Here is a 24,394-nt window from a genome sequence, read left to right as displayed (position 1 = left end):
AAACCTAATTTTATGTTTAATTTAAAGATTAATGGGATGACATGTTGGTTTTGAGTACGTTTGATTTTCCTGTTCTAGATAATTCAAGATGGGCTCTTAGGGGAAGTCTTTCAAATCTGTTCAGAGGGTAATTCCAATAATGTCCCCTAATTATATTGACAGAGAATGTTCCAACTTTGGGGCAAGAAGCCAGTTTTGTTGTTCTGTTTTATTTTGGTTTTGGTGTCTGTCTTTACCAATATATTGCCAGTTCTGGAGAAAACTAACCTTTTATTTCATCTGTTTATTTTGGTTGTACAAAATATAATTGTTAAGAAAGCATTTTTGAATATTTACATGATAGGTCCTATGTAAGTGTAAAATATTCTCTTTTTTTGAGATGGAGTCTTGCTCTGTTGCCCAGGCTGGAGTGTAGTGGCACAATCTTGGCTCACTGCAACCTCTGCCTCCTGGGTTCAAGCAATTCTCCTTCCTCAGCCTCCCAGGTAGCTGGGATTACAGGTGTGCACCACCATGCCCGGCTAATTTTTTTATTTTTGGCAGAGATGGAGTTTTACCATGTTGGCCATGCTGGTCGTGAACTCCTAACCTCAAGTGATCCACCTGCCTCAGCCTCTCAAAGTGCTGGATTACAGGCATGAGCCACTGTTCCTAGCCCTAGGATGTTCATTTATTAATTATCTCATTTGCAGATCGTTCTTAAATAGTGAGTTGCCTTTTCTCTCTGTAGCATTTTTTAGGAAGCATATGAATTTATTAATTAAAAAAAGGGTTACTACATGACATGTAAGGTATAGTAGATGCACTCTTTAACCATTTGTGCTGAGAACAGTTCATGAAGGCAAATGCCCTATTGATAGTTTTCAAAAGATGTCAAACTTTATTTGTCAACATATGCAAGGTAATAAGTACAGTGATGGGATGCCTCTGGGGCATTGGTGGAGGAGAACGTCTGCCTATGAGACCTTTGTTTTAGTAGCCCTCTTTTAAAATATAATTGTCAAGTGAGACAGCTGTAAAACTCACCTCACAACAGGGGCTTCAGAAGAAGCTCTCTGTGGACTATCCACAGGTACAAGCTCTACCACGTCTGTGGTTAAGATATTGGTTCTTTATAAGTTGGTCTGTGCATTCCACACACTTCTCATCAAAATCTCAGCAGGCTTTTTTGTTGAAATTGTCCTGATGATTTTTAAATGTATAGAAAATGTTCAAGAGAGCTGTACCTAAACCAGTTCTGAAGGTTGAAAGTTTTGTGTGTTTCAAAACTTAAAGCCAAATTGAACATGACTGTGTGACATTGGTGTAGATACAGTTAAATCAATATATCAGAATATGGAGCTCAGAAATACCTTTATTCTTATAAACTTTTTTTTTTTGTTTTTAATTTTCAAAAAGGTACTAAAGCAATCCCTGTGTGTGGTTTACTGCGTTCTTGTATCTGTGGTTTGTTGTATTTCATTAAGTCTTGGAAAGTTCTTGGTCACCGTAGCTTCAATTATGTCTTCTGTCCCATTCTCTTTCTCTTCTCCTTCTGGAACTCCAATTGCATGTGTGCTAACCAGTTTGATATTGTCCCGCAGATTTCAGCTGCTCCATTTCATTTTCTCACTCTTTTTCCTGAATGTGGTTCTGTCTTTATAATTTCTATTGACCTATCTTCAAATTCACTGATTCTTTCCTATGCTGAATCCTGTCTCCTGATGAGACCATTGACAGGATTCCTTAGATGTGATAGTGTTTTTTTTTTTTACATTGCTTACATTTCCATTTTATTCTTTCTCATAGTTTCTTTCTGCTGCAGTTCCTCATCTTTTTACTGTCTTTATTTTTCCCACTACATTTTGATATATCAATCGTAGACATTTTACAGTCCTTCTTTGGTAGTTTCAGTATCTTGGTAATCTCTGGGTCCAATTTTATTGTCTTGTAACAATGTGTTGTTTGCCTTCCTTTTTGTGTGGCTCTTAATACTTGATTAAATGGAGCATATGTTGAGCAGAATAGTAGAGACTTATGGTAAGTAGAAATTCCTCCTGAAAATGGGCACCTGCCTTCTCTCTAGCTGTCATTATAGGATAGGGACTGGCAAACTTTTGTCTGTAAAGGGCCACGTAAGTAAATACCTTAGGCTTTGTGAGCCACAATATCTTTGTTGTAACTTCTTGACTCTGACAGTGTACCCCTAAGCCAGCCATAGGCAACAAGTAAGTGAATGGCCATGGTTGTGTATCATTAAAACTTTATTTACAAAAACAAGTGACAAGCCAGACGTGGCTGGCTAACTGTGATTCGCCAATCCCCGGTCTAGGGATCGGGTCTGCCTGGTCAGTCAGTAGTTGAGCTAGGTTTTGTTTTTGCATTGCTATGCATGTGAGACTTGTTAAAACGCTCCAGCAGTGGGCTGCTGCTACCTTGCGTTTAACATAGAGATGGGGTGCCCGGGTGCCCCTCAGTGCTCCTGTTCCACACCCACTTTGACCATTGCAGCACACCTGTTGTGATTGAAGTGTGTGGGGGAGGAGAAGGGCTCCTGGTGAGGATAGGGTGTGTTTTCAGTTCTCATCTCGGGATGGGCCTATGCCTTTGGGCTTTGGGGCTAGGGTTTTCTCAGTGTCCCTCCCTCTTCTTCTTCACCAAGCCAAAGTGTCTGTATCTGTTAGAGGAGAAGTGGTAGGTGGGAGGGAGTTTCCTGCCCCTCTCCCAGGGAGAGAAGATCCTTGCTTCTTGGCCTGCAGGACCTGGGCCTGAGGCAGCATCTTGCTGCCCTGCACTGAGAGGCTTTGTTTTCCTTAGAGGAGGGGTCCAGGGATGCAGGTAGTGGGGGTCTGGGGCCTACTGCCTTACCCACCGATCTTCCCTGTTAGCACCTGGTGGAAGCCTGTGGAGAAAAGTTTGCAGGTAGGAATCAGATTCCATTTATTCCAAACTGTGGTCCAGCCCACACTTTCCCATTAACAGATTGTTACAATGGAAGCTGATTTCTTCTGTGGCAGCTCCTCCTTCTACTTTTCCAAAGACAAAACAATCTGTGGCACGATTTCCCTTCAGATGTTTAGGACACCTGTGGCCCTCGCTCTTTAAAGGCTAAAGAAAAATAGGATTTTGTAGACTAGCCGAGTTTTTCTTTTTAGTGGGGTGGAAACAATTTTCTCTTATGGCCTTTTCCATACACAGAAGTGGAGTTCCAGAGAAATATAATGGGGAGAGGAAAGTCTTCAAATGATGCTGGGACACCTGGGAAAAAGGAGGCATACAGGCAGGCAGGAAGGAAGGAGAGAGAGAAAAGAAAGAAAGAAGAAAAGAAAAGAAAAAAGAAAGGGAGAAAGAGGGATGGAGAAAGGGAAGGAAGGAAGGACAGACAGAGGGAGGGAGGGAGAGAGAGAGAAACTCAGCCCTGCCTCATATTATACATACAAGTAAGTAACGACAGATGATAGACTACATGAAAAAGCAGGACTACAAAACTTTCAGGAAAAAAAACACAGGAGAAAATCATTATGACGGGTGTGTGTGTTGGGGGGGTTCTTGGGTGGGAAACAAAAAGCAAAAATGTAAAAGAAAGTGATTAATTAGATTGCATCAAATTTAAAACTTTATCAAAACACAATACTAAGAACATGAATAAACAAGTCACGGATTGAGAGAAAATATTAAAAAAAAACACCCATCTAGTACTGAATGAGTATCCAGGATATAAAAATGAAATATAGAAGTCAATGATAAAAATATTTTGGAAAAATTAAAAATAAACAACATATTTGAACAGACACATCACAAAAAAGGTATGCAAATGACTCATAAGCACTTAAAACCATTTTCAACATTGGTTGTCCTCAGGGACATGTGAAATAAAATCCACCGGAATGGCTGAAATTAAGATGACATCAAGTGTTGACAAGGACATGTCGTGAACCATCAGAACGTCCCTTCACTATTGGGTGGGAGGGTAAAATGCTACGAGCTCTTTGGAAAAAAGTCTGGCTATTTTTAATAAAACAGAACATTCACCTACCCTCTGACTCAGCTCTTCCATTTTCCAGGCGTTTAACCAAAAGAACTAAAAGAATATGGCCACAAAGAGATTTGGTCAACCTCGTTCATAGCAGTTTATCCATAATAGTCAAAAACTGGAGCCTGTCCAGGAGTCCGTGACCAGAAGATGTGGTGAATCATGTGATGATGGGCTGCTCATCAGCAGAAGAACCTGCAGCAACATGATGTGTCTCGGACACCTTCAGCTGAGTGAAGAAGCCTCTCAAGAGTGCCCACTGCAGGACTCATTCTGATTATGTTTTAGAAGAGGCACCACTGATGTTTACCGAAAACTAGCATGTCCGTTGCCATGGTGAGCAGGGGTGGAGACTGACTTGAAAGGGCATGAGGGGACTCCCTTGACCAGGCGGGCATGTTTAATGTCTGGATCGAGGTTTGGGTTACACAGAATATTGCATTTATCCAAACTGATTGGTATGCTTAAGACTTGTGCATTTAACTTTCTGCAAATTTTACCTCCCTCTCCCCCACCAAAAAGAAGAGAGTCATAGACAAATATTGAACTCATAGTAATAACATGCAAGCTGCAGTGTTCAGTGGGGAAGCATGCTAAGGCATGCATGTGCTTTGAAACTTCAAGAAATTGAGAGAGAGAGAGAGAGAGAGAGGGAAAGGAAGAGGAGGAGGAGGAGGAGGAGGAGGAGGAGGGAGGGGCAGATGGCTTGAAGGATGGATCCGTAATTGATGCATGGGTGGATGGATTTATGTGCCACAAAGCAAATATAGTAAAATGGTAATTTTTGAATCCCAGTGCAGGCTGTTTGGGTGCTCACTGATCCTTTAAACATCTCTTTGTATTTGAAAATGTTCTTGATAAAAGTTGGGGGGAAATGTGCTAGAGCAGGGAATGTTGGAAGCCATGCTGCAGTGTGCCTTGGTTAATGAGATCTGGTTCCAAATTCTGAAACCTAATAGCTAAGGGACTTAGGCGAGTTATCCAGCACCTCTAAGCCTCAGTTTCCTAGCCTGAAAGGTGGGCTAATAATTATGCCTGCTGCCTGTACCTGCTCTCCAGGCACTCTGCAGGCCCTTATTTGGCAGTAAGTTTTTCCTCCCAATAGTGCACCACCACGGAGGCCATTTCTGTGAGCACCCTGCTGTACAGGTGAGACTGAAGCTTCAAGGGAGAGGAGAGAGGAGCTGGTATTTGTCTGGGGTTCCTTTGGTTCCAGGCTTGACTTTTTTGCTCACCATGCTCAGGGCCTCATAATTTTGACTGAACCACTTTGTTGAAACCTGTGTTGATGCAAAGAGGAAGACGTAAAGCCAGGTTATTTTGGAGTTAACTTTTGAATTGCTGTCTTTGTAACAAATTATAGCTATACAATGCAGTTTTAAGGCATCTAATGAGTCAGAGTAGAAAATTAGTCTCGAACTGAGTGTATTAGTCTCATGTGGCTGCTGTAACAAATATCACCCACTTAGTGGCTTAAAACAACTGAAATGAACTCTCTGAGTCTGGGGACCAGAAATCTGCACTGAGACATGGCCAGGTCCATGCTTTCTCCAGAGGTTCAAGAGAAGCATCTGTTCCTGGCCCCTTTTGGCTTCTGTGGCTGTGTCACTGCAGTCTCTCCTCTGGTCACCTTGCCAACTCCCCTTCTATTGGGGACAAGTGTATCTCTCACTTCCCGTATAAGAACACTTGTCACTGGATGTAGGGCCACTTGGATAATGCAGGGCAAGCCATCTCAACATGCTGAATTTAATGACATCTGCAAAGATCTGTTTTCCACATCAAGCTGCATTTGTAGATTCCAGGGATTTGACCTCTTTGGGGAGGAACTTTCCTCTTTGGGGAGTCTGTGTCTTCTCTGACAGCCTGAACACAAGAGCATACATATTCCTTTTTTATAACTAGTATTTAGTATAGTGTCTAGACTCTCCAGGCTATTCAGTAAATGCTTACTGAGTGAATGAATTCTTGAATGACTGTATATGTGGTACAGAATATATCTGTCCTCTTTGGGGAGAACACTTCTTTGTCCTGATACACTCAGCAAAACCATGGAAATCAACGTGCATTCAGTTGTGCTTATTAGTAGAATAATGGATTAAGTATTGTAAGATCTGGCTGGCAGGAGGTAAGAAGGCTGTGGACAATCACAATAAATATGGAGCTGATATCATAAAGCCAGGCTCAGTGGAAACGTGTGAAGACCACAGCATTTCCTGGTAACTTAACATGGATTGTTTAATATAATCCTCAAGATGTCCCCACCACCTCCATTGTGAGTAACGAGGAAACTGAGGCACAGGAAGGATTTAGCTTGCTCAGTCACCCAACTTTGGTAAGGAAAGGTCATAAGGAAAGGTGACTCGCAGTGGGTGCTCCACAGTGCAACTCTCTGAGATGAGGGACACCATGACCTCTGCTGTGTAGACCTGGAAACGGAGGTGGGGGACAGGAAGTCATGTGCCTGAGGTCACTGACTATCAGGTGGGCAGTGGAGGAGGAGGGAGTCCAGGAGCTCACAGGGCAGCTCTGCAGCCTTGCACAGAGTAACAGGCAGGGATCTGAACCTGGGGCTCTGAGCCCAGAGCTTGAGGCATGATCCCTGATGTGTGAGAGTCACAAAGAGCACTGAAAGAGAAGATGAGAGCCTTCCTTCCAAGGATTATCATTAGAACCTGGTACCAGGGAGATCAGGTGAGCTATAGTCCCATCTCCAAAGAGGCTGCCATAGGCTGCGAGGTCTGCAGAGGGCCCTTTACTGCTTTACTGTGCTCTCTGGCCAGCTGCCCTTGGCACTAGGAAGTACTGTGGAACCCCCATGGGGATAGCCACTCGTCCAAATGCTGCTGCTTTCCACATGCCCTTCTGAGTTAGCCAGGAGTGTGTCCTCACTTGCATTAGATGAGAGCCTGTGCACCTGTCCCTCTGACTTCCCCAGTGCCCAGAGCAGCGCCACCCTCACTGTCCTGCCTACTTTCTGCAGCAATCATCTGGTGTCCTCATTGTGGATCCTGAGGATTCCCCTGGGTGCTGTGGAGCCTGTAGTCTTGGTGGATCCCCATGCCTTTCTCCTAGGTCTGTGAGCTTCTAAGGGAAGGGACTGACTTCCATCTCCACATCCCATTGCCACTATGGGGTATGCAAAGGTGGACAGAATTTATAGCCAGAGTCAGAAATGAAAGTTGTTTAACTTCCTGCAGTACGGTGCTTGGGAGCTTAGCTCTCTGAGTTTTTGCCTCTTGTCTTGTATTACATTTGTTTATGAATGTTAATATTCCTTCCTAGACTCAGTTATTGGAAATAGTGACTGAGTCTTGAGCGTCTTTTTTTCTTCTGCAAATGTCAGCAAGCACTCACCTTCAGAGTTTTAAAAAAGTACTATGTTATTTATTAGTCTATAAAACAGCCTCTAGAAATTAAGATTCAGAACTACTAGCGTTTATAAGAAGGCAAAAAGAAAAGGGAAGATTGCCGAAGAGTAGTGATTGATACATTTGGTATGAATCTAAAACCCATCATTGAGTAGTAATTTGAAAAAAAAAATAGAGAACATGAAAAAAATTACAGCTAAGTAAAAGAATTGAAACTGACAATTGCAAGTTAAGATTATACTTTGCCCCTGTAAATTAAAAGTTATGATTTTATTTGCTCCTGAATACTTTTAATCTGATTTTGGTTGACTATGTTCTAAATAAAATGAGCTACCAGTAATGCCTTCCAAAAACTCAGCAATTACTAAAAATTTTCCAAGAACATTTCACAAGGAGGGGAAACTGGTAGATGGTGTTCAGGTATGAAGCACCTGCAAATATGTAAATGAGCCCTATTATTTAAATAAGCAAATGAACCCTACTCATATTTCCATAGTGTCTCTACCTTCTTCTTGCAGTTCGGGCTTTATTTATTGCTTTATGTCTGTGTCTTCTCTGACAGCCTGAACACAAGAGCATACATATTCTGTTTTTAAAACTCGTGTTTAGTATAATGTCTAGATTCCCCCAGCTATTCAATAAATACTTAGTGAATGAGTTATTGAATGACTATATATGTGAATACAGCATTTATCTATGGGTTAAAGATGGAACTTCAAAGTAATGTATAATTGTTCTCTATTGGGATACAAATTTTTAAGCCATTAATGATTTTGCTTCACTTTCACTCTTTTTTGTGCCCATATAAAAATTTAAATAAACATTGACTGTTTATCCTTACTATCCTTAGTAAGTCACAGGTGACTTAATTTCACATTGTAAATTTCTACACTTAGGAACTCAGTATATGTGATGTAGTCCTGAGTAAATACATCTCCATGGGATTAATTATAGCCAATTCAGAAATGTCAAATATTTTGTATTTCATTGCATGTGAAGAAGTTGAAGGAAAATCTACTGGACTGTTGAACAGAGACTGCTAGACTACAAATAACCAGTCAAAGCTTGCTTAGCTCATGTGTTAAGGTTGACCCTGGGTGCCCCACTTTTTGTGAATTTCATTCTCATACTTTCTACATTTATTTCTTAGTTTTTCTGGAGCACATCCTGTAGTAATGTCTGAGGAATGTGTGGGAGGTCACGTTTCTGAGTCTTTGACTCTCTCAACTTTCTTTAATCTTCTCATACACTTGATTAATAATTTCACTCAATATAGAAATCTTGGTATACTTTTCTCTTGGGCCTTTGAAGAGAATTCCACTGTGTTTCAGATGTAGTTTTGTGTTTTACTTGACTTTTCTGGTTAGTTTCCCTCATTTCTGGTTCTTTAATGCTGGTATGCTGAGATAAAAGCATTTTTGTATGCTAAGATAAAAGCATAACCATGAACACATGTTTAATTAGATCATTTTGGAGTTCTTGAACTTATTTATTAATGACATTCAGGACCTCTGGCTTAAGCTAAAGAATCAGGGTGTCTGTGGTTTCCTAGGCTTTGTCACGACTGATCTCTTTATGGTAGGAATTCTATCCAGGACTCCATAAAGGGCAAATCATTTAGAGTACATGTGCAGGGAGCTGGCCATGGGCTGCACATTTAACCAATGAAAGATATTGTCTGCAGCATTTTCTCTAGTTCCTTTAGGGGAGAGTGTTTTTGGGAGGAGTGTTTTGCTGGATCATAGATGCCTGAGCTTCATGGCTGATGGGTAGACAAGGGGAAAGAGGGTTAGGTTTTGACTGGTATAGTTCTCCTAGAGATAGAACTTCAGTTTCTTCCCCTGTCTTCAGCCCTTTCTAACTCCTATGCTCCAGTCTGTGTGCTGATTCGAGCCCTGGCGGGACTGATGCCCACCTCTTCTGAACCTCACTTTCTGTGTGCCCAGGCTGCACCCTTCTTGGCCTACTGACCTTTTGTAGCCCTCTGCCACCCACCTTCTGTTTTCTAGAACCTTATTGAAGTCTTGTGTATGGTAGTGACTCCCCATTCAATTCCTATCATATAGTTATCCTCATAATACTATAGTTTTATTTCAGTGGAATCTACAGAGAATGGGGACATGATTATAGCCCTGATTCTTTAGCTTAAGCCAGAGGCCCTGAATGTCATTAATAAATAAGTTCAGGAACTCCAAAATGATCTAATTAAACGTGTGTTCATGGTTATGCTTTTATCTTAGCATACAAAAGAGATAGATGTGTATTTTATTTCCATTTTGATGTACTAAGTTTCAACAGTGCCTGCTAAGCCTGAGACGTTTAAAAACAGAGGCAAGAGAATATGAGAGAAAGAATAAGAGAAAGAAAGGATGAAATGAAAAGGCAAGCTCTTTACCTCCTTGGTTAAATTTATTCATAGGTATTGTTTTGGTAGCTATTGCAAATGATACTGCCTTTTTAATTTTTTTCAGCTACTCTGTTGTTCCTATATAGAAATGCTGCAGATTTTTGTGTATTAATTTTGTATCCTGCAGCATTATTGAATTTGTCAATTCTAACAGTTTTATTTTTGTGAGGTCTTTAAGTTTGTCTCTATGTAAGATTATATTATCTGCAAACAGAAACAATTTAACTTTCTCCTTTCCAATTTGAATGTGCTTTATTAATTTCTCTTGCCTGACTGCTCTGGCTAGGATTTCCAGTACCATGGTCAATAAGTGTGGTGAGAGTGGGTATCCTTGTAGTTTCCCAGCTCTTAGAGGAAAAGCTTTTATCTCCTTCTGTTTAGTATATTAGGTGTGGGTCTGACATAGATGGATTTAATTATGTTGGGATACTTTCCTTCAATTAACTTACTCAGAGTTTTTATCATGAAGAGGTGTTGGAGAATGAAATTAGATCCCCACCTCTCACTCAGTACAAAAGTCAGCTCAAAGTGAATCAAAGACCTAAATGTAAGACCCCCAAACTATAAAACTAATAGAAGAAAACAGGGGAAATGCTTCAAGACATTGGTCTAGGGAAAGATCTTACGAATTTTTATGATCTTAAGATTTTATGAATCTCGAAAGTACAGAAAACAAAAGCAAAAATAAACAACTGGAATTATATCAAACCACAAAGCTTCCACACAGCAAAGAAAATGACACAGTGAAAAGACAACCTACAGAAAGTGAGAACATAACTACAAACTATTCATCTGACAGGGGCATAATATCCATCATAAACAAGGAACTCAGCTCAACAGCAAAAGAATAAACAATCCAGTCAAAAAATGAGCAAATGACTTGAACAGACATTTGTCAAAGGAAGACACATATATGAACAAGAAATATATGAAAAAATGCTCACCATCACTAATCATCAGGAAAAGGTGAATCAAAACCACAGTGAGGTATCATCTCACCCTGGTTAGGATTGCTATTATCAAAAAGACAAAAATCACAGATTCTGGCTAGGGTGCAGAGAAAAGGGACCTCTCGTACACTGTCGATGGAAATGTTAACTAGTACAACCACTGTGGAAAACAGTATGAAGGTTCCTCAGAAACAAATAGAAATAGGACCCAGCAATCTCTCTACTGAGCATTTATGTAAAGAAAAGAAAATCAGTGTGTCCTGCATCTTCCATGTTTATTGCAGCCATATTAATAACAGCCAAGAGATGAAATCAACTGAGGAATCTGACAACAGATGAGTGGATACAGAAAATGTAGTACATGTGCACAAAGGAATATTATGTGTATCCATAAGAAAGAATTAAATCCTGTCATTCATGGCAACATGAATTGAACTAGAGGACATTATGTTAAGTGAAATAAGCCAGAAACAGAAAATTAAACACCACGTAGTCTTGTTTATATGTGGAAGCTTAAAAAAAAAAAAACAAAAAAAAAACCATGTTGGTCTCATTGAAGTAAGAAGGAAAAAAGAGGATGCTAGAAGCTGAGAAGGGACTGGGAGGGGAAGGATAAGGGGGGCTTCATTAAAAGATGAGAATTACAGCTAGATAAGTTTTAGTGTTCTGTACTAGATGGCTATAGTTAATCACATACTATATAGTTATTGCTATATAATAATTATGCATATATAGTTAACTATATAAGTACATATTACATAGTTTCAAATAGCTAGAAGGATGACTTGAAACTATATAACTATATATTCTATAGTTTCAGATAGCTAGGAGAAGGATACTGAATAGTCTCAACACAAACAAATGAGAAAGGTTGAGATGATGGGTGTGCGAATTATCCCGATATGCTCACTTTACATCGTATGTAGGAAAACATCACTGTGTGCCCCACAGATATGTGCAATCACTATGTGTCAATCAGAATTTTTTTTTAGTGAAAAATAAAAAGTGAGGTGATGGCTGGAAGTGAGGTGTAGTGCTATCTGCCAGGAAGCATGTGCATGATGTAGTTATCAAAGTGATAAAGTTTCTTTTTCAGTCTTAATTTTAAAAGGCATTTAGGGATTTGATGTCTATTGAGGTATTTCTTTATGTACACATTGAAATTTTTTTATTAGATAGCATTTGTTTATAGGTAACCTCAAATATAAGCTGCAGGGAGGTCATGAGGACCTACGTAGAACTTTTTGGAAGAAAGGAGTTTTTAAAACACAGCATTCGTGCATGGCTGGGAAGGCCCTTCTATTCCAACGCCATGGTAGGGTACTTGACTCTTATGGAGGAGACCGGGTCAGCCCCTGCACAGAGCAGTTTCTGCAGCTTCAAAAGCCCCTTCATCTCTTGAATACTTTACCATTCTACAGCCACTACAACATCCCTGTTTTACAGTTTTCTTGATGAGACAAAGAGCCTGGAACACTGCAAGTCCTGCTTGAAGCTCTCCTAGAAAGAAAATTTCGGAGAGGCCAGTCTCTCCTCCTGGAATGTCCTCCAGGATTTGTCTCTGTGGCACCAAAGCTCTGGGGCTGGACCAAACATGAGCTAGCCTCCATGTGGGTTTTGTCAAAGTGTCTGCTTGGGTCTTTTCCATTCACTCCATCCACTCAGTGATCCTCCCTTCTTGACACAAGAAGGGAGGCTGAACACAACAAGGAAACCCTCACAGTTTGGAGTCCAGTGAGACTCACAAAAGCCCAGAACACCCCCTGATGTCCACATGGTCATTTCCAAATCTCAAAGCGACATTTGAGTTGCTAAGTTTAAGCTGATGGGAAATTGCGTATCTCCTTCCCAGCTTCAGGATTCCTTGACATATTTGAAGGGCTCCAGAGGGAAGATGGCCTGAGATGAGAGATGTAGCCATCATGCCTCAGAAATAGAATTTGCAGCAAAGGGCTTGATAATTTTTTGCTATTCCCTATTTACTGTTCTTGGAAGCTAACCTGTGGGGCCTGCGATCCAGCACCTGTCATAACAGGCATTAAACTGATCTCATTATTCAATGTCATTCATTGCCATCAAAACAGGTCCTGCTTTTGAAGGCCAGCCTGGGTTTGAGGCTGATCTTTGCCATTTAAGCAGCTGCCCCACTGCAGACATGTTTCCCAACTCTTGAATTTCTTCTAAAGACAGGCTGACCTGACGGGATTGGTTTGGGATTAAGTGAGATAAATATATGGTCAGCTCATAATAGAAGCTCTCCTAAATATAATTGTTCTTTCTCTGTTTTTTGTTTGTTTTTCGTTTTTTGTGGGTTTTTTTGGTTTGTTTCTTCAGCATGGTGACAAATTACTCCTCTGGAAGATCCCACAGATGTGAAACTGGGTGGTGATGTTACCCACTGACAGCAGTGGGATTTTCCTCCCTTGGGTGCTATGAGAGTGAAGAGCCAGGGTGAACACTTGGATGACAGGCAATTGCTTTGGCTCTGTTTCCTGCATTTCCATCTCTACTTGGTTATCCATCCACTGGGTCACATTTTGTCCTTAAGAAGTCCTCAAGCCCCAGGGATCTACCAAAATGTCCCTCTCAGCAGCGGTGACTTCTTGGTCTTGGGTAGGGGATGGTAGCAGGATTGTGTCTCGGAAGCTCTGCTCCACCCCTCCTTCTGATTCAGCACTTGTTCTTCCCACCTGGTCTCTAACACACAGTCTTCACAGCTTCTGTGCTCGGTTTCCCCTCTCCCCTAGAAAATGTCTTGGTTGGGAGTGAAGACACACACTCACACAAATACACAGATGCACACACAGATATATACATACACTGACACACACAGAGGCACACATACACATGTTCACACACAGACACAGATAATATACACAAACACAGACAATATACACAAACACACATATACACATACAGAGGCACACACACATTCACACACAGAGACACAAGCACACGGAGACACAGTCACACACGGACACACAAGCACACTCGTTCACACCCAGGAGGGCCTCCTGGCTACTGTGGCCCATTAGGTCATGAGATGTTGGAGCTGTGAGCTGGCTTAAGGCAAGTTACAGCCTGAATGAGTTATCAGGTTGGTGCAAAGTAATTGCAGTTTTTGCCATTACTTTTAATACGAAAACCTCAAATACTTTTGTGCCAACCTAATAGCTGTAGACTGATTTTCAAATAAATACTGTTGTGATTAACAGATTAATAAAAACATGCCAGGTGTTTTGTGTGTTTTAATGAGTAACTTTAGGGACTGAGGAGGCAGTCAACATTTGGCTAGAATTCCCTGTCCTCAGATACCGTGCGATTGAAAGAAAATCCCCTTGGTGATGTGCTATTTATAACACTATTTTAAAAGGTTATCTTGTTCAAATGCAGTGTGTGCTTAGGAGTTAAATCCAAGAACTGCCTGACCAAGAAAAAAAAAGAAGGTGCTTTAAAGTAGCATGTTGTCATAGTAGCGTGAAAATGTGAAGGTGTGACTGGCCCAGTATGAAATGAGCACACTCCCGAAATGACTCCAGCTTCTGTGGTGAGAAAGCCCCAGTCACTCTCAGGAGTCAGAAGCCCTCACCAGATAGCAGGGCAGATATCTGCTTTCTCAATGCTTCCAGGTAAAATCTTACATGACAGAGCACCAGAAAACATGGTACTCTAAAAAGCAAATTGACGTAAACTGTCATTTCAAAAAACTAAAATTATAAAAGACTCTTCATGTCTCAAGCAAAGTAATGGAGAAGAAATGTCAGGCGCTGTGGTTTTTCTGAATAGATTTGAGCACATATGTACCACAAGCCATTTTTTAGGAAAGTCAAATTTTCACACATTTACAGAAATAATTTGCTTCAGATCTGTAGCGAAGGCTTGAAGACACATGTGTTTTCTAAACTGCCAATCCAGGATAGTGTCTGGAGTATCTTTTTTTTCTTAAATACCTAAATTAGATCTATGCAGAGTGTGGAAACAGCAGATAACTAGCAATACTGAGTTAGTAGAGGAAAAAAAGGAACTTTCTTGATGCATCTCCCCTCCCCCCAGACAAAGTAAAACGACTGCATTGTGCTGTTATCGACAGAGTTGCACGCAGCAAATGCTCGAATCATTTCAGAGATAATGAGACATTATGTTTCCTAGTTCACTATTTAAAAATATAAAACCAACAATTACAGATGGAAACTATTCATTCTGAGATTTACGAGGGAAAAGCAGGAAAAAAAAGCCCATGCCTTTCTAATGCCTGCGCACACTGCAGATGATTGAGCCACAGAAAGGGAGTTGGTGTTTACAGAGAGAAGCAGGCGGGCAAGGAGGGTGTGCTGTGAGTTTGGGCCTGGTTCTGACCCAGTCTCAGCTTTGGCGTGGCCTCTGTGCCTTCGGTGCACGGAACCCACAGCCATCAGCTCCCTGGTTCTCTGGTCTTTCGTGGTCTTTCAATAGTTTCCAGCAGTGGGAGACCCCTTTACAAAAAAATTGGTATGTCAGGCAGAGACTTGTCTCACTAGGGAAGCCCATATTTGCAAGAAATGTCACGTGTAATGACGGAGACAGGAAAGTCTTTCTATTTGAATCATTTGAGTCTGGGTGGGTGTACTAGTGAATATCTAATTCTAGAATTTAAAGAATCTTTTTCTGTTTATTTTCAGTACTTTTCAGCAACAGAGGCATTGTTCTGGAGTAGTCTATGAACTGTAGACAGATTCTCAGTATTCCACAGGCCACTGGCCTTGGGTGCATCCAGGAAAATGTAAGTATTTTAAGTACTCTGTTCTGAGATACATTTTTTTAGATGATCGATTTATACTGTGTAGGTGTAAAGGCTTAATAGACAAAGACGAACTTCAGCTCAGCCCTTCTCATAATGAACATTTCTGAAGTTAATAAAATCCTTAAAAAGTACATTATGATGTATTTTAAAAAGTCTATTTTTATTTAATGCTACTATTCAGTGTTATAAAAGGTTTTACAACCAGATTCAAACACTAGAATCCATGCCTTCAAAAACATAAAACGTCTATTTACTTTCATTGAAAAATACTCATTTGATTTTATTATATTTGTGAAAACATGTTTTGCATTAAATAACATATGTTATTTAAATGTTGACATATTAACTGAGAAATTATCTCCTGGTTCCTAGAAAACATTAATTAAAATCTCAAAGGCTTTATCTCTATTTTACATGTTTCTCTGAAGGAAATGTATTATTTAGAAAACAAAGAGTGTTGCCATGTGATACTTTTTTTTTCAAATGAAACAACACAGCGGAATAAAATATATGATCTGTAGCTGCTGAAGCTGAGTCAGTTCCTGTTTCAATAACAAGAGTGTCATCCGCTCAACTCTTAACCAGCACAGTTTGTCACTGTGGATGTGGCTTTATTTGTACATGTTGCCAGAAAGTTCTTAGGGAAAATACACTCATAGTTTTCATACCAAAAAAAAAAAAAGCTTTCGGTGAGCAGTTGTGGCTATGGCTGTTGCCTTGTTTATTATTTATGCTGTAGCTGATGCTTTGCTAATGGAAGGATAATGCTTGCCTGGCTGTATAAAGTAGTGCCTCCGTTTTCCCTGGGGAATTGTCATTTGCTCGTGTCACCCCAAAGCTCTCATACCCGTGTGTGGGGGTTTTCCAAAGAGTGAGCAGTGTGCCCCGATGGCATGACAGAGAGAGCTTCCCAGCTGAGAATCCGAAGACATGCAGTTTCATCTGGCTCTGCTAATGACGTATTGATCTTGGGCTTCTGTTTTCACATCTACAGAATTAGCCACTGAATACCATGTTCTGTATGCTTTCTTCCAGAGAAAGACTCTCTTACTCTTTTTCTAGAATCATGAAATTGAGCTGGCAGTCTGCTTGGTCAGAGCCTGATGTTTCCTGGATTTAGAGCTTGGTTCCCCGGAGACCCAGTGGACTAATTTAAAATGATTCATCCGCGTGAGTCATTGCCCTGCTGCCTTCAGGGCAAGATGTCTATCTATTGTCTTGTTGCTACCATTTTTTTACAGCTAACTCCAGCTCAGCAGCTGCAGACTTCAGCCCCTGCACCTGGTGGTATTGGCCGGAAGACATCAGCTGGCTCTCTGCAGACACACCTGGAGGGAGGGCTTGGGAGGAAGGGGTACGGCCTCCAGTCTGACCACCTCTGAAACACCATCCCAGGCTGTCTGTGAGGTTCATGTGCTTTGGGTCAGATTCTCAGTAGAACGAGAGGCCTTCCAGGGATCTTCCAGTTCTTGAAGGAAGCCACCAGGCAAATAACTGGTTGTCATATTCCCCTTAGAGCCAGAAGGAAACAACATCCTATCAGAAGGAAGGGAAATTTCCTGCCATGGAGGGAATCTTATAGCCAAACCGAGTCATGGTTTTGCCCTCATTTTAAAATCCTGTTGCGTATGTGGAAGCATATGGGTCTTAACAATTTCTCTTTCAAAATCCTCATAATGAATTACATTATGGCCATGTTTTTCCCTGACGTGTATCTGAAAAACGCATCTAGAGTCTAAGTCTAAAGGCACTGTTCAGTTGTAATAATTAACATCTCATTTGCATTCAGTACAATTCTAAGTTCTATGTAAGTGTCTAATCTGGTGATGGGCGTTGTATAATTGCTAAGTAAATATTTGCCGTTGGTTATGAAGAATGAATAAGATGGGCACGGCCCTGTCTTCCCGTCGTCGTAGCCCAGGGTTGCCTTCTCTGTAAACTGTGTGTGACCGCAGCTGAATCAGCGAAGCCGTCACCACCGGCCTCATACATCAGGGTCCTGTGGGCCGGTGAGTAGTTCCAACACTCCCATGGGGTGACCCTGCTTTACTTTAAACTCAGTTACATAAACCTGTTTAAGATAATGCTACGTGGCCGCTGAAAACTTCCTGAATGCCCTGTTTGCTGCTGAAGCTGATATTCCCAAGGAGAGAGTTGCAACCGTGGCAGAAAGTGCCACCCTCCAGGAGTGAGCCTGCAATCTGCTTATTCATGGGCTCGGGTCAGTCCCAATGTGAGGGCGCCGAACAGTACCCAGGCTGACGTCGGAGTTTCCGTCAGTTCAGAGTGACTTGATCCTTCCCTACATGTAGAACCAATCAGGGTATGTCTCTGGGTCCTGTGAAATGCAGAGTCTACTCCTGAATTGCTTTGCTTCATCAGGAGTTGGTGGGCTAGGTATCAAATAGACCTGGCCATTTCCCACTTCCATTCAAATGAGACCAATAACAGTCCTGCAGTTGCCCCCAGCTGGTCCTCCCTTCCAGGCCATCTCTTTGCCAGTCTGCTCTGGCTTCAGGAGAATAATCTTCCTGTCATAGATTGACGGTTGCCTGCATGCTGCTTTCACTTCCCATTTTAAGATCTCAATATCCATCCGGGCAGCATCCCTTGGCATCCCTTGGTTTGGAATCTGGGTTGTAAATTGCCAAACCTCTAGCCCCATCCAGGCTTACTTAGCTCTACTTCCCTGTAACACCCCAGAGCTCCAGCCATATCAGCCTGCATCCCAGCCTGCAGCACGGTCAAGAGCTGTAAACCCGCTTCTCTCCTTCTGGCTTGTTTTTCACGTAGACCATCCTGCTGGTTGCCTTTGCTGAGAAGGGTCTTCCTTCCATAGAGCTCAGGCCCTCTGGGAGAGCACCTCTGTGCAGCCGCCCCTGAGGGGAGGTATCTCTGTCCCTTCTCATGCCTCATACATCCCGCTGTTAGAGAATCACACTGAAATCTATGCTTTTGGCAGTTAAGAGTGTCTAAGGTGACTGCTGCCCTACTGCACAGAACTCGAGATCCATGGTGTGATGGGAAGAGCTTTCCAGCTGTGTGACCTTGGGTTGTCTTACTCTCTGGGCCTCAGTTTCCTCCCTGGAGCATGGGAGCACTGAAGGCTACCAACAGGAGCTACAAGGGTGAATGGAGGATTCATGCCAGACCCTGCTGGTTGTCCCTGGAGAGCAGACGCTCAGGAAACCCTCTCACCAGCTCCTGGAGAGCACGGGAGGTGCTGGCTCCTTCGTTCTCTATGGAAGGACAGTTCTGCACCAGGGATTGTTGTTAGAGTCACAAATTTGGGATTCTGGACTTCTGTGCTCGACAGGAGCCTCAAGTCCCCAGTGTCACTCAATAGTGACAAACCCAAATGAAAGATGCTGGCAAATGATCAGCAGCCTTCCTGCTGCTGTGCGCCTAAACCCTGTTGCTATTTTTGGGCCAGCATTGTTCACCCTGGATTTAGTTCTCCTTTGCTGTCTATTTTGGCTCTGCCCTGCTCTGAAAGGGCAGGCTCCACACTGGGTGCCGCAGCCAATGGCTTGTCCACGGTCTTTGTCCAAATGGACTCAGTGAGGATATCACCAGAGGAAAAATAAAAGATGAGAGAACTTGAAAAACATATCTCCCATTCAGAATCTTCTTAAAAATATACTTTCAAACAAAGAGGTATCACAGAAAGCATTTTGCTTTCCGTTTAAAGCTAAAGAAAATCAGAGTCACTTAGAAATGTGAATTATTGGAGGAAGAGAAGAATTGTTAAGATCATTCTACAGTGTCTGTATGCACTTATACATTCCAGTGTCTGTGTGTACGTGTGTGTCTCTCCATGTGTTTACCTGTGTATGTGTATCTGCATGTATGTACATGTACATGTGTGTATGTCTGTGTGTATATCTGTGTATGCATGTGTGTATATGTGTGTCTGTATGTACACGTGTGTCTGAGTCTCTCTGTGTCTCTTTGTGTGTCTACCTATATATCTGTGTGTGTATGTTTGGTCTGTGTGTGTTTGTATGTGTGTCTGTGTGTACATATATGTCTCTCTGTATGTGTCTCTCTGTGTCTGCCTGCATATCTATGTGTGTGTATGGTCTGTGTGGTTTGTATGTGTGTCTCTGTGTACACATGTGTGTCTGTGAGCCTCTCTGAATGTGTATTTCTGTGTGTCTCCCTGTGTATCTGCATGTGTATGTGTGTATGGTCTGTGTGTGCTTATATGTGTGTGTGTGTACATGTGTCTGTGAGTCTCTCTGAATGTGTCTCTCTCTGTGCCTGTGTATCTGTGTGTGTGTATATGTGTATGGTCTGTGTGTGCTTGTATGTGTGTCTGTGTATACATGTGTGTCTGTAAATCTCTCTGTAGGTGTCTCGCCGTGTGACTGCCTACATATCTGTGTGTGTATATGTGTGTGTGTGTATGGTTTGTGTGTGTTTGTATGTGTGTCTGTGTGTAATTCTTTATCTACTCTGTTTTCTGAATAGGCTGGTCCTTTGAAACCCAGGAGAGAATTTTTCCTTATACTTACAAAAGAAGTCTGTCCATACAGCATAAGCACAGTGTAAATGTGGGGGATTCATGCCTTGAGTTGAAGGTGATTTTAATCCCCTATTGTTCATCCTTTCTGAAGTGTGCTGCCTCGCAGGCACCTACTCTCCTGTTACAGCACAGAAAAAACAATGTCATTTATTTCCATGTCTTCGTTTTCACACTGTGTCAGCTGCCTGAGCTGCACAAAGAGGCGTTTTGTCATTTCCCTGCAGGGGTCTCCTGTGACCCCGAATCTCATGGGTTTGTGTCCTCGAACCATGTCATAAAGAGGGGCCAGCACGGGACCTTCTGGCTGTGGCACACACACGTGTTAACCTACAAGGCTCACTTCTGGCCCATAAGGGTCAGTGTGTTTTGTATTAATCACGCAGTGATCTGAAGGGGAAAACAGAGCGACTCTCCCTGCCAGTGACAGGACAGCCCAGGAGCAAGGGCAGGCTTCTTTCCAGGTGTGGCGATTCTCCGTGGCCTTGGTCATAGTCTGGAGATGATTGCAGAGTGAGTCTTGGGGATGTTGCTTGTGAGAACTGGAGAGGTGTGTGTCACTAACAGAACCTGCCAGGCCCACGCTGGGGTGAACGGGCCTTACAGGAAATGCACTCACAGGTGAGACAACCTTTGGCATCAGCTCCAAACTTTCAGTTCAGAGAACGGTGAGTTCTCGGTACAGGGAGTGGAAGCTGATGTCATCGAAAAGATATTGCCTTGCTTTGAAATCACCAAGTGTGGTCAAAGTTCTCCAGCATATCCACACAGATGAAAAATGTGACTCTGAATCACTATGGGCAGCTTTTTGATAAACAGATATTAAAAAAAAAAAAAAGCCTCATGTGTGGTTTTTCTGAGAATACTACACAGCTTCTATATGTACATTTTGATCCTATTTTCACTTACAACTTTCTCATAAGATTTTGTTAGGAGTGAAAAGCCACAATTAGCTCTAGGCCAAGAGTGAATAATTTCAACAGCCGCTCTAAGATGGTTTATATTTTTGGAGCCATATATGGGTGAAAGTAACGATTTCAACAGGACAAAGAAAAGAAAAGTTTTTGCACACAACAGAATAAAAAAGGTTCAAACTTCCATATGTGAAAAAGTTCAGATTCCCAAGGCTTGCTGAACACAGCTCCAGGGAGCTTTAAAACTTGCTTTCAGTAAAAACGTATTTGAAATGAAATGCTTTACTAACTTTCTGGGCTAAATCAGGAAACTACTTTCACTAATTAATATTAAACAGTTGGCGAGCACAGCACTTCCGGATGTGTTCCTTCTTCATAACTGAAAACTAGTGACATTTTAATTGAATTCTGATGATAATCTTAATAGCATCACTCTACATTGATTCCTTAAAGCAATTTTATATTGCAAATTGTCTTTGCATTCCTTTTAGGTTAGTTACATAACTTGCTTTGCTCAAAGGGTAAAATTAAAGTCTTACTAATGTCAAATGGTTTTGCTTTTCCAGTGTAAACATAGATATGTTAAGGAATGCATAGCAAGTTATCTTATTTTAATAGAGACTCATCAATGTTAGTTATTTAGTGTCTCTCAATAGTATCTCTGGCAAACCACACATGGCCTTCCTCATAGAACTGGGAACGGGCATTGAAATGAATTTCTAAATTATGGCATTTCCTGGCATGCTGGCAGTTGGCTTAATCATCTAAACTGTCAGCTCACACCCTTGACAGCCAGCTCAGGAGCTGGGGAGAGTCCAAATTTGGTGTTTTGAAGGAGCTTACAAGGGTCTCTAGCACTTAATGACTACCTTGAAAGTCATCGATTTCAAAAAGAACATTCCACTGTGGAAGAGCAGCCAAGAGAAGCAAACCTCAGGCAAACACAGTCTGTAACAGAAACAGAAACTCCTAGCAAGAAAATACCATGACCAGCAGTCACAGAGCCAGACAAACTGAGTGACCTCGGCATGCAGAACTGGGTGAGGAGCATGGCCTCATGAGAGAGTTGTTGTTATCATTATTATTAAAGAATTGAAAAGCATCGTCTGAAGTGGTGCTGTCACGGTTAGTTTCGAGGTGGCTTGCTAACTTGCAGGGGCTGGGTAGAAAGCCATGCTGTAAAAGGCATAGGTGCAGCTGACGTAGAACCTTTCCCTGAGGATGAGATGCCCACACATTTCAGGACTCATATACTAGGACATTTTGGGTGCAGAGAAACACTGCACCATTCAGCACTCAGCTACTGTCTCTCTGCCATCAATTTTGTCAAATGTCAAAAAATCATCTATTCAGAGACACCTGTGTGGAAGAGAGGAGTGGACTCTGAGAATTTAGGAGTCAGTTTCCTAATTCAGCTCATCACCCTGTTACTCAGGACCACTTCTGCCTGCCTAGCGGGGAGAAGCTTCAAAGTGCCGGTGTGGGCAGCATTGGGTGGTGCTGGAGGAAATGGCTTGGCTGCAGTTCCCGTGAAAATCTAGGGATTACATCTAGGTAGTCTTTCACCACAGCCCTCCTTCTGCCATCCACACAACAGTGTTCTTGGTGACCCAAGCTGTTCTTCACTGAGTCCTCACCTCATCTTCTCTGCTGACATTTCCCCTAGTTGTGGTGGCCATGCCCACCAGAGAGCCGCTCCCTCTAAGGTGATCCTCCCCCATCTCCTGGCCTCACAGGCATGGCTGCTCCAGAGACCACGATGCATTTCCTCCTCTAAGTCACGTGGGATGCATCCAAGGGCTCCTGGAGGCTCAGCTGTCATTAAAAGAGTGCAACTTACAGACCACACACTTCCTTGTAAAAAAAAAAAAAGAAAAAAAAGAAAAAGAAGAGAAGAGAAGAAAAGAAAACTCTCCTTATAGTCTTCAAATTGTAGAAGGAGGCAAGAGTTAAAAAAAAATTCCTGGAAATGTGAGTTCTTCTCCTTAATGTAGAAATAACCCGTGCTGAAATTCCAGGCACCAAGGCCATTGGCTTGAGCCTTCTTAGTCAATATGTATGACAGACTTTTGAGAGCCTCATTCACTTGTTTATGACAATAATAACTAGAAGACAGTATTAAGCATCTCAAATCCCAAAGTGAATAAAATGCTGAATGAAATAAAAAATGCTCCAAAATCTGAAATGTTTTTGAATGCCGACATGATGCTCAAAAGAAATGCTTATTGGAGCGTTTTGGGTTTTGGATTTTTAGATTTGGGATGCTCAAATGGTATGTTCATTATGCAAATATTCCAAAATCCAAAATCCATGAAATCTTAAACACTTGGGTTCCAAGCATTTCGGATAAGCAATACTCAACCTAAATACACCTATCAATTTTTTTCCTAGCAGGAGAGGAAAGAAAAAGTCAACCACATTGATGTATCAGCAAACATACGAAGTGTTTCTGAGTAAGTGCGAATTGTGGAAAGTCGGGGAGACCAAGAGAGGACACGAACAATTCTGAAGCACCTTCAAAATGCACATAACTGATTTTGTATTGTTTTGTTGCCAAGACTGGGTCTTGCCATGTTGCCCAGGCTGGTCTTGAACCTTTGGGATCGAGTGATTCTCCTGCCTCACCTTCCCAAAGTGCTAGGATTACAGACATGAGCCACCACACCCGGCCTGGTAACTGATATTTTTTGGAGACAGTAAATACGTATTTATGATGTGCACAGTATTATGATAAATGCTGTTAATATGAAGGAAGGTACATATTAACATTCCTGGGGAAACTGCAGATCAAGATGATGGCATAATCTTAGCTCCCAAAAGACAATCGATTCCTCTTGTAAACATTCTGATTCTCTTGTGTGGTCACATGGCTGTTGTGTTACCACCAGGAAAGTTATCAACATTATCTTCTAGATCAGTGGTTCTGTGTTCATTGTATTCACTCAGGCCTCAAATCTTCACTAGTAACACTTCTCATTACTGCAGTAATTCTTCACCAAGGCCACGGATCACCTCACCAGGCAAAACGACAGCAACTTTTTCCTAACCCGAGAGGAAAGGAGAGTGAATCTGAGGAAGCAACCTCTCCCCAAGTCCTGACCTCACTGGGTCACTACCTTGCAATGCAGATTGCTTTAGACTCTTTGAACACAAAGTACTGCAGCCCATAATGATAAAATACTTGTGCAAATTAATTTTTAAAAGCCCTCTTCCCATAAATCTAAAACTTGTAGATATATAAAAACTAACATTTCTTTCCATTTTGTAGAAGTCCCAAGGACTTGACCTCTTCATTTACAGAAGGGGCCCTGTGTTGATGCGCCTCACCCAGAGACGTTTTGTGTGCTGACCTGTGCTCCTTAATTAGTTTGCCCCCTCCTTGCAGTTATGCTGAGCACTACAGAAAGTCAATTGATTCACTGTTGTAGATGACAA

At 41.8% G+C, this 24,394-nt stretch overlaps 1 protein-coding gene across 1 annotated transcript in view; it reads left to right on the top strand.

The window, feature by feature from the left end:
* Positions 1–24,394, top strand: part of LOC118155226 (uncharacterized) — a 27,576-nt gene extending 3,182 nt beyond the window's left edge. The window contains exons 4-6 of the mRNA XM_035306677.3: positions 4,044–4,348; positions 15,399–15,499; positions 16,556–24,394. The gene's annotated coding sequence lies outside the window, so the exon portion shown is untranslated. The remainder of the gene's footprint in view (positions 1–4,043; positions 4,349–15,398; positions 15,500–16,555) is intronic.

Source organism: Callithrix jacchus, chromosome 7, assembly GCF_049354715.1.
Source record: "Callithrix jacchus isolate 240 chromosome 7, calJac240_pri, whole genome shotgun sequence".
Lineage (NCBI taxonomy): Eukaryota > Metazoa > Chordata > Mammalia > Primates > Cebidae > Callithrix > Callithrix jacchus.
The sequence above is the reverse complement of the archived record's forward strand: the minus strand, read 5'-3'. Positions and strand labels throughout refer to the sequence as shown.